We start from the raw sequence: 10,163 nt of genomic DNA, 5'->3' as shown, positions 1-10,163 counted from the left end.
AGGAACTTCCCTGGTGGTGCAGTGGTTGAGAATCCGCCTGCCAATGCAGGGGACATGGGTTCGAGCCCTGGTCCGGGAAAATCCCACATGCCGCGGAGCAACTAAGCCTGTGCGCCTAGAGTCCGTGCTCCACAAGAGAAGCCACCATAATGAGACGCCCGCACACCGCAATGAAGAGTAGCCCCTGCTAACTGCAACTAGAGAAGGCCCACGCACAGCAACGAAGACCCAACACAGCCGAAAATAAATAAATAAATAAACTTATTAAAAAAAAAAAAGTAAATGGATGGAGAAAAACATACCATGCTAACACTAATCAAAAGAAAGCAGGAGTAGCTATATTAATTTCAGATAGAGCAGACTTCAAAGCAAGGAAAGTTATCAGGGATAAAGAAGGCATTACATGATGATAAAGGGATCATTTCTCCAAGAAGTCTCAACAATTCTTAATGCCATATACCTAAAAATGGAGCATCAAGTTACATGCAGCAAAAACTGGTTGGGCTGCAAGGAGAAACAGATGAATCCTGCATAATAGTTGGAGACTTCAACACCCCCTTATCAGAAGTAGACAGATCCAGCAGGCAGAAAATCAGTTAGGACACAGTTAAACCCATCAATATTCAATCAACAGGATATAATTGACATCTATTGCTTCCATTGCCCATCTGTTCTTACATATTGTCTACTTTATCCACTAGAGCCCTTAGCATATTAGTCGTAGTTATTTCAAATTCCCAATCTAATTCCAACATCTCTGCCATGTATGCTTCTGATGCTTGATTTGTCCCTTCAAATTATGTTTTGATATGCCATGTAATTTTTCTCTGATAGCTGAACTAGATGCACCTGGTAAAAGGAACTGCTGTGGAGGAAAAACAGCATCTTTGGCAGTGTGAGTTTTTCCTTTTTTTCTCTCCCCCCCGATTTACAACTAACTGGATGTTCATAACCAAACCAAAGTGCCTCTGCACATTATGCCAGGACATCCAGGAGTTTCTACCACCTGTGCATGCAGCACGGCAGACAGGCCTTCAGTGGGGTTGTGGGTCCACGGGAGTCGGTGAGCCTGCCCCACACCCACTTTTCACACCAGGAAAAGGGAAACGTGGAGAGTGTAACACAGGGCGCCATTCATGGGAGACAGAGAATCTGTGGAGGTCCATCCAACCCGATGGGAGAAAGTGGTGTGCCATCAGAGCAGGACAGAGATGAGTCTGGAGGAAGAGAAGACAGAGGAACTCACCAAGCAGGTCCCCCTCCCCAGGGTGCCACTGTGAGGTACTGCGCTTTTTGCTGGTAACGGGGACAGCCGTGACCTCCCTGGCAGAGGAGTGGGATGCAAAAGCGGTGAGTGACTCACTGCCCGACTGAACACACTGCAGCTGAAGGAACCCGTTTCTCTACAGCAGCACCTGGATTGCTGAGGAGAGACTTCTGTGACGGGGATGGGGGTTGGGGAGTGAGAGGAGAGGGAAGGAGGCAGACAAGAGTATCAAAGCGCATTGAAGGAATGCATTTCCTGCTGCCTGCTCCAGGATTTCAGCAGGAGGTCTGCCTATGAACCTCTAGAGTCTCCCATTCGATCCCCCAACAGAGCCAGGGCACCCACAGCCCCAGGTGCTAAGGCCACACCTCCTTTCACTCTGCTGCCACCTCTTCTTGCATGGTCAGTAGGACTGCTCTGAAAGCCAGAGCCAGTAAGAGAAACCAAAAACTTGAGCTATAGTGCCACCTTCTGAAATACAAAAGAAAGGTTTCTAATTGCCAGCCTGTTGAACTGTAACAGCTAAAAAAGCCCAAATCCTTGCCTAAGGAGAGTGTTTGCTACTTCGAATGTGAAAGCAGAGGTGCATATCCTCAAACACTATGAAGAATCAGGGTAATACGTCATCGAAAAAGAAAATGATAATTCTCCAACCACTGAATTCAAAGGCATGGAGTACTGCAATGAAACTGATAAAGAATTCAAAATAGCTATTATGAAGAAATTCACTGAGCTACAAGCAAACTCAGAAAGGAATTCAATAAACTCAGGAATAAAATCAATGAGCAGAGGAGTTCTCTACTAAAGAGATTGAAATTTTAAAAAAGGAACCAAGCAGAAATTCTGGAGCTGAAGAATTCAGTGATCGAGACGATGCATACATTAGAGACCACAGGTAATGCAGAACAGATGGAAGAAAAAATAAGTGACTTATAGGAATTTAGAAATGATTTGGTTGGAAGAGGAGAGAGAACTAAGATTTTTAAAAAGTGAAGAAATTTTATGAGCACTATCAGTTTCAATCAGAAAAGAAAACATAAGAATAATTGGTGTAGCAAAGGAGAAGACAGGGAGAAGGGGGCAGAGAGTTTACCTAAAGAAATTTTTAAAAATAAATAAATAAATAAATAAATATTTATATAAGAAATAATAGCTGAGAACTTCCCAACCTGGTACATACAAGTCCACAAAACCAACAGAATACCCTATTACTTCAATGTAGAAAGATCTTCTCCAAGACATAATATAACATAGCATAACTGTCAAAAATCAATGGTGGGCTTCCCTGGTGGCGTAGTGGTTGAGAGTCCGCCTGCCGATGCAGGGGACACGGGTTCGTGCCCCGGTCTGGGAGGATCCCACATGTCACGGAGCTGCTGGGCCCGTAAGCCATGGCTGCTGAGCCTGCGCGTCCGGAGCCTGTGCTCCGCAATGGGAGAGGCCACAACAGTGAGAGGCCCACGTACCACAAAAAAAAAAAAAAAAAAAAAAAAAAATCAATGGTAACTAAAGACTCTTAAAGGCAGCCAGGGGAAAAAAGAAAGTAACCTACAAGGGAACCCTCATGAGGCTATCAGCAAATTTCTCAGCAGAAGCTCTGCAGTTCACGAGAGAATGCAATGACAAATTCAAAATGTTGAAAGATAAAAATTGCCATCAGTAATTCTTCATCTCACAAAGTTATCCTTCAGATATGAAGGCTAAATAAAGGGTTTCCAGACAAACAAACGCTGTGGGAGTTCACCACCTCTACACCTGCCTTGCAAGAAATGCTAAAAGGAGCTCTTCAAAACAATGTGAAAAGACGTTAACTAGTGACACAAAACATATGAACGTAAACAACATGCTGGTTAAGGTGAAAAATAGACAGTATTAGAAAAAGTAACTCTATTAGAATACTGTGTTAACCACTTAATTATAGTATAAAGTTTAAAGAGAAAGAACACTGAAAATAATTACAGTTATGATAATTTTAAAAATTCACAGCATAAAAAGAGGTAAATTGTGACATCGAAAATAAAAGGAGAGGAGTAAAAAGGTGGAGTCTTTATAGGTGAATGAAGATAAGCTGCTATCAGTAAAAAAGGGACTGTTTTATCAATGAAAAGTTTAATGTAAGCCTCATGGTAACCACAAAGCAAAAATCTAGAGTGGATTCACAAAACATAGAAAAAGGGGAGACTGAGCCTATCACCACGAAACACCACCAATTACAAAGGTAGGCAGAAACAGAGGAGAAAAGAAATGGTGGACACACAAAACAGCCAGAAGTCAAATGATAAGATGGCAAAAGTCAGTCCTTACATACCAATAATCACTTTAAGTGTAAATGGATTGAATTTACCAATCAAAAGGCATGGAGTGGCTGAATGAATAAGAAAAATAAGAACCCACCATATGATGTCTACGGGAGACTCATTACAGCTGTCAAGACATACATAGGCTCAAAGTGAGAGAATGAAAGAAGACATCCTAGCCACTGGGAACCAAAAGAAAGTGGGGACAGCCATAGTAATATCAGACAAAATAGACTTCAAACTGATAGTAGTAACAAGAGACAAAGAAGGTCATTACATAATGATAAAATGGTCACTATATCAAGAACATATATCAACCATAAATATATATGCACCCAACATTAGAGTACCAAGATATATTAAGCAAATACTAACAGATTTGATGGAGAAATAAACAACAATACAATAACAGTAGAGGACTTCATTATCCTACTGTCAGCAATGGATGAATCATCCATACAAAAAATCAACAAGGAAACCTTGGAATTGAACCATGTTTTAGACCAACTGGACTTCACAGATATATATAGAGAGAGTATTCCATCCAACAGCGGCAGCATACACATTCCTTTCAAGTACACATGAAACATTCTCCAGGATAGAGCATATGATAGGACACAAAATAAATCTTAGCAAACTTAAGACTGAAATCATACCAACTATCTTTTCTGACCACAATGGGTATGAAACTAGAAATCAACAACAAGAGAAAAGCTGGAAAATCTACAAATATGTGGAAATGAATAACACGCTTCTGAACAAATAATGGGTCAATAAAGAAATCAGAAGAAAAATAAAATATCTTGAAACAAATGAAAATGGAAACACAACATATCAAAACTTACAAGATGCAGCAAAAGCAGTTTAGAGATGAAAGTTTATAGAGATAAATGCATATACTGATATATTCGAAAGACCTCAAATAAACAACTTAACGTCACATCTTATAACAATAGAAAAAGAAGAACAAATTAAGCCCAAAGTTAGCAGAAGGAAGGAAATAATAAAGATCATAAAGGAAATAAATGAAATAGAGACCAGAAAAAAAAGACAAGACCAATGAAACTAAGAGTGGGTTTTTTGAAAAGATAAACAAAATTGGAAAACCTTTAGTTAGACTCACCAAGTAAAAAAGAAGACTCAAATAAATAAAATCAAAAATGAAAGAGGAGACATTACAACTGATACTGTAGAAATACATAGGGTCATAAGAGACTACTATGAACAATTATATGCCAATAAATTAGATAACCTAGAGGAAATGGATAAATTTCTAGAAACACACAACCTACCAAGTCTGAATCAGGAAGAAACAGAAAATCTGAACAGATCTATAATGAGTAAAGACATTGACTCAGTAATCAAAAACCTCCCCACAAAGAACCCCAGGACCAGATGGCTTCACTGGCTAATTCTACAAAACATTTAAAGAGGAATTAACACCAATTCTTTTCAAAAACTTCTGAAAAATTGAAGGGGAGGGAACAATTTCAAACTCATTCTACAAGGCCAGCAATATCCTGATATCAAAGCCAGATAATAACACAAAAGAAAAAAAACTATAAACCAATATCCCTGATGAATATAGATGCGAAAATTCTCAGAAAATATTAGCAAACTGAATTGAAGACTACATTGAAAGTGTTACACACCATGACCAAATGGAATTTATCCCTGGAATGCAAGAATGTTTCAACATATGAAAATTAATAAATGTAGTATATCACATTAATAACATGAAAGATAAAAATCACATAATCATCTTGATAGATGCAGATAAGGCACCTGACAAAATACAACTTCTTTCATGATTAAAAACCCTCAAAGAAGGCTTCCCTGGTGGCGCAGTGGTTAAGAATCTGCCTGCCAATGCAGGGGACATGGGTTCGAGCCCTGGTCTGGGGAGATCCCACATGCTGCGGAGCAACTAAGCTTGTGTGCCACAACTACTGAGCCTGCGCTCTAGAGCCCAAGAGCCACTACTACTGAAGCCCGCACACCTAGAGCCCACGCTCTGCAACAAGAGAAGCCACCACAATGAGAAGCCCGCACACTGCAATGAAGAGTAGCCCCCGCTCGCCGCAACTAGAGAAAGCCTGCACACAGCAACAAAGACCCAACTCAGCCTTAAATAAATAAATAAATTTTAAAAAACCCTCAAAGATTGGATACAGAAGGAACATATCTCAACATAATAAAGACCATTTATGACAAACTCACAACTAACTATACTCAAAGGAGAAAAATTGAAAGCTTTCCCTCTAAAATTAGGAAGAAGACAAGGATACCCACTCTCACCACTCTTATTCAATGTCCTACTAGAAGTCCTAGCTAGAGCAATTAGGCAAGACAAAGAAATAAAAGGCATCAAAAGCTGAAGGGAAGAAGTAAAATTGTTGCTATTTGCAGATAATATAATTTTCTATATGGAAAATCCCAAGACTCCACCAAAAACTGTTGGAACTAATCAATGATTTCAATAAAGTTGCAGGATATAAAATTAACATATAGAAATGAGCTGCATTTCTGTACAGTAATTATGAAATATCTGAAAAAGAAGAAAATTATCCCATTCACAATAGCATGAAAAACAATAAAATACTTACGAATGAATTTAACCAAGGAAGTGAAATGTCTGTACATTGAAAACTTCATTTTTTTTCACTACTTTGTTGAAAGAAATAGAAGATACAAACAAATGGAAAGACATCCTGTGTTCATGGATCAGAAGAATTAATATTGTTGAAATGACCATAACATTGAAAAGCATCCGTAGATTCAATACAATTTCCATCAAAATTTTAATGACATTCTTCACAGAAAAAACAATCCTAAAATTTGTATTGAACTACAAAAGACCTCAAATATCCAAAGCAATCCTGAGGGGAAAAAAAACAAAGCCAGAGGTATCACACACACTCCTGATTTCAAGCTATACTTCAAAGCTATAGTAATTAAAACTGTTCGATACTGGGGAAAAAAGACACAGATCAATTGCCTAGAATAGAGAGCCCAGAACTAAATTAAATTCCTGCTAATACAGTCAACTAATATTCAACAAGGGAACCAAGAACATTCAATGGGGAAAGGATAGTCTCTCCAAAAAATGATTTTGGGAAAACTGGATAAACACATGCAGAACAATGAAATTGGACCCTTATTTTACAGCACTCACAAAAATTATCTTGAAATGGACAGAAACTGAAATATAAGACTGATACTGTAAAACGTCTAGAAGAAAACATAGGGAAGAAACTCCTCAATATTGGTCTTGGCAATTTTTTGGAAATGACACCAAAAGCACAAACAATAGAAGCAAAATTTTAAAAATGGGATTATGTTCAACTTAAAAGCTTCCTCACAGGGAAAGAAAAAAAATTAATGAAATTAATAAAATGAAAAGGCAGCCTACAGAATGGGAGAAAATGTTTTGCACACCATACACAGTCCTCCATATCTGTGTGTTCTGCATCTTCAGATTCAACCAACCTCAGATCAAAAATCTTGGAAAAAATTCCAGAGAGTTCCAAAAAACAAAACTTGAATTTGTCACATGCTGGCAACTACTTACATGGCATTTACATTGTATGATGTATTATAAGTAATCTAGAGATGATTTAAAGTATATGGGAATATGTGTGTAGGTTATACACAAATACTACACCTTTTTTTTTTTTTTGCAGTACGTGGGCCTCTCACTGTTGCGGCCTCTCCCATTGCGGAGCACAGGCTCTGGACACGCAGGCTCAGCGGCCATGGCTCACAGGCCCAGCCACTCCGCGGCATGTGGGATCTTCCCGGACCGGGGCACGAACCCGTGTCCCCTGCATCGGCAGGCGGACTCTCAACCACTGCGCCACCAGGGAAGCCCAATACTACACCATTTTATATAAGGGACTTGAACATTTGTGGATTTTGGTATCCATGGGGGGTCCTGGAACCAATCTTTCATTGATACTGAGGGAAGACTGTATCAGATAAGGAGTGAATATTTAAAATATATAAAGAATGCATAACAACAAATCCAATTGAAAAATGCACAGAACTAAATAAATAGACTTTTTTTCTAAAGACATCCAAACAGCCAACAAGTACTTGAAAAGACGCTCAACATCACTAATCAGGGAAATGCAAATTAAAATCACAATGAGATATCACCTTACAGCTGTTAGAATGGCTATCATCAAGTAGAAAAGAGATAACAAGTGCTGACAAGGATGTGGAAGATCCTACAAAGTTGGTAGGAATGCAAATTGGTTCAACCACTATGGAAAACAATATAGAGTTTCCTCAGAAAGTTCAAAATAGAGCTACTACATGATCTAGCAATTCCACTTCTAGGTAAATACCCAAAGGAAATGAAAACAGGATTTCAAAGAGCTATATGCACCCCCATGTTCTTGCAGCATTTTTTATTCAGACATGAGAAAGGAGGACATCCTGCCATTTGTGACAACATATTTGTTTAATTTTTTCATTTCCTTCATGTTTATTACTTGCTTTACTTTATTGTTTCCTCATTTTCATTTCACCTGCTTTTTTGTTCAAGGTGTTCATTTCACTTTCTTTTCCTTCCTAATAAAGAATTTCTATTGTCAGTTTCCATCTATTGTTAGATTTCCTTTCCCTGATCTTGTAATCAAGCACTCTGTACCAAATATTTCTCAGAGTAAGATGCTCAAATTCCCTTCTATTTCCTTGAACACAAATAAGATAGATCTTTCCAATATTCTTTAAAAATTTATTTTATCTTTATTTATATAAATTTGTTTATAATTTGTTTCTGTCTGACTTATCTCACTTAGCATAATGTGTTAAGCACATTATGCTAAGTGAGATAAGTCAGAAAGTAGAGTACTGAATGATATCACTTATATATGAAATCTAAGAAAGCCAGACTCATAAAAACAGTAAAATGATGGTTAACAGGAGATGGGGGTGGGTGGACAGGACAGATGTTTAAGGGTACAAAGTTAGAATGAGTAGTAAATAAACTCTAGTGATCTAATGCACAGTACAGTGAATATAGACAACAATATTGTATTATAGTCATCAAATGTGTGACTCCACTAGAAATGTGGTTGCGAGGTATGAGAGGAGGGGAAGCATTCTCTATTTCTATGATTAGGTCGCAATCTTTCAGCGAGCCCATGCCTCTGGGCTGTGAACTTCACAACTGTTTCTCAGTTTTTTTCTGCCCGTTAAGGTGGGACAGAATGGCTAGAGAGAGCTGCAGTTGGGTATTCCCCTTACCTGGGTCAGTTAGGCTCTGATAATACCCCAGTTTAGCCACCGGTTAACCAGGTTCCTCTGAGGGCAGGGTTTGTAAAGAAGAACAGAGTGCTCTAGTTTATTTTTAAATGGTTCCTTTCCCTCTCCCCCTCCAGGAAGCCAGACGGGATTTTTCTTTGATATTAACTGTGGGAATACAGTGGAGCTCCTGAAGGTAAATCTCCCAATATAGTGTCTCTCCACCACCACCACCAAGGACTGAGTCCCCCTGGAGTTTTTAACTCTCTGAGTTGTCCACCCTGAATCTCCAGCAATCCTTTAATTACAGTTCAGGTCTTCCTACCCTGGCACTGGTTCTTGCAGCAATTTCCACTTGTGAGCCTCTGTTTTATTAATCCACGTCTTCCTGTATTTGCCTGTCTCTCCAACCTTGGGGGCCGTGGTTTACCCTGTGTCTTCCCTTCTCAACTGGATCCAAGATGAGTTAATGGTTTTTCAATCTGTTGAGCCATTTATTTGTTAGAATGGAGCGGTGACTTCCAAGCTCCTTACATGCAGAACCAGAAACTGGAAGTCGCGTTAACCCATTTGTTTTAAAAGAAGTATAGTTGATGTACAATATTATATGTTTCAGGCGTACAATATAGTGATTCACAATTTTTAAAGGTTATACACCATTTATAGTTACTGTAACATATTGGCTATATTACCTGTGTTGTACAATATATCCTTGTAGCTTATTTTATACGTAAGTTTGTACCTCTAAGTCCCCTACCCCTATATGGCTTCTACCCCCTTCCCTCTCCCCACTGGTAACCACTAGTTTGTTCTCAATATCTGTTAGTCTGCTTCTTTTTTGTTACATTCACTAGTTTGTCGTATGTTTTTAGGTTCCACATATAAGTGATATCATACAGTATTTCTCTTTCTCTGATTTATTTCAATTATCATAATACTCTCCAAGTCCATCCATGTTGTTGCAAATGGCAAAATTTTCAGTGTTTTTTTAATGGCTGAGTGGTATTCCATTCTGTATATATACCACATCTTGTTTATCCATTCATTTTGTTAAACCTTTTTTTTTTTTTTCGGTATGCGGGCCTCTCACTGTTGTGGCCTCTCCCGTTGCGGAGCAGGAGCACAGGCTCCGGACGCACAGGCTCAGCGGCCATGGCTCACGGGCCCAGCCGCTCCGCGGCATGTGGGATCTTCCCGGGCCGGGGCATGAACCTTGTCCCCTGCATCGTCAGGCGGACTCTGAACCACTGCGCCACCAGGGAAGCCCCATTTTGTTAAACCTTTTTAAAATCCTAATACCGGTGATTTGTTTTTTCTTTTTTGTTGGATCAACGTAGCTAAGAATTTGT

This window comes from Leucopleurus acutus, assembly GCF_964270905.1.
Source record: "Leucopleurus acutus genome assembly, chromosome: 10".
Lineage (NCBI taxonomy): Eukaryota > Metazoa > Chordata > Mammalia > Artiodactyla > Delphinidae > Leucopleurus > Leucopleurus acutus.
This window is presented reverse-complemented; position numbering follows the sequence as displayed.